This window comes from Myotis brandtii, unplaced genomic scaffold (genome assembly GCF_000412655.1).
Source record: "Myotis brandtii unplaced genomic scaffold, ASM41265v1 scaffold573, whole genome shotgun sequence".
Lineage (NCBI taxonomy): Eukaryota > Metazoa > Chordata > Mammalia > Chiroptera > Vespertilionidae > Myotis > Myotis brandtii.
In genome coordinates this window covers 1,492,265-1,493,463 of record NW_005370145.1, presented here as the reverse complement: position 1 = coordinate 1,493,463, position 1,199 = coordinate 1,492,265, and positions in this window count along the sequence as shown.

Here is a 1,199-nt window from a genome sequence, read left to right as displayed (position 1 = left end):
GCCTCGGAGATTTCCTGCCTTTCCTAGGCCGGAAAGGCACTGGAATCGTGCAAAAGTCCACAGCTCACTGCCAATTACGCTCTAGTGACAAGAGGGCTCAGCATTGAATTCACACTCTGACACACTCAGCTACTTCCCGCACCGGTTTTTTCTGGAGAACCTCTCCACTGACCCCTATTTAAAAAATAAATAAATAAATAAACAGCACAGGAACCTCTGGCATTAGGAAACTGTTCTTGGGCCTTTGGAAACTCAGACTGGTTTTGTTTCAAGGTAGACTCAAATGCCCACGATACATTATTTTTTTTAAACATATTTATTGATTTTTTACAGAGAGGAAGGGAGAGGGATAGAGAGTTAGAAACATCGATGAGAGAGAAACATCGATCAGCTGCCTCCTGCACACCCCCCACTGGGGATGTCCCCGCAACCAAGGTACATGCCCTTGACCAGAATCGAACCTGGGACCCCTGAGTCCACAGGCCAATGCTCTATCCACTGAGCCAAACCGGTCAGGGCAATACATTATTAATTAAACCAAAAAAGCAGCCCTAACCGGTTTGGCTCAGTGGATAGAGCGTGGTCCTGCAGACCAAAGGGTCCCGGGTTCGATTCTAGTCAAGGGCACATACCTTGGTTGCAGACTTCTTCCTGGCCTGGGCCCTGGTGGGGGCTCATGCAGGAGGCAACCAATCGATGTGTTCCTCTCTGTCTTTCTCTCTCTCTTCTACTCTCCCTAAAAATCAATGGAAGAAAAATCCTTGTTTGAGGATTAACAAAACACACACACACACAAGCAAATTGAAGAGTAGCATGTGTAACATTTGTGGGGAAACATTTGTTTGTGGATGCCCAGCAGAGGTGTGGAAGGGTTTTGTATCGATCAGGATAGGTAAGGTATGTCCGGTGATAAATGGCTTCAAAATCTCCGTGTACGCCCATAGAGGGTTACTTGTCATCTGCACTAGTGTATCATGGCTGGTGTGGCTCTGCTGTCTTCACCCTGGGATCCAATTTTCTGGAACAACGTGACAGAGAGAAAAGAGAGCCATGTACTGGCTCCCAGAGAGACTCCTTCTGCTTGTAGTGTTTTGGTCAAGCAAGTCACATGGCTACGCCTGAAAGCAACGTGGTGAGAGAGTACATTCCCTCCTCAGAGCAGCATAGTGACAATGTCTGAGCAGTAACGCAAAATGTTC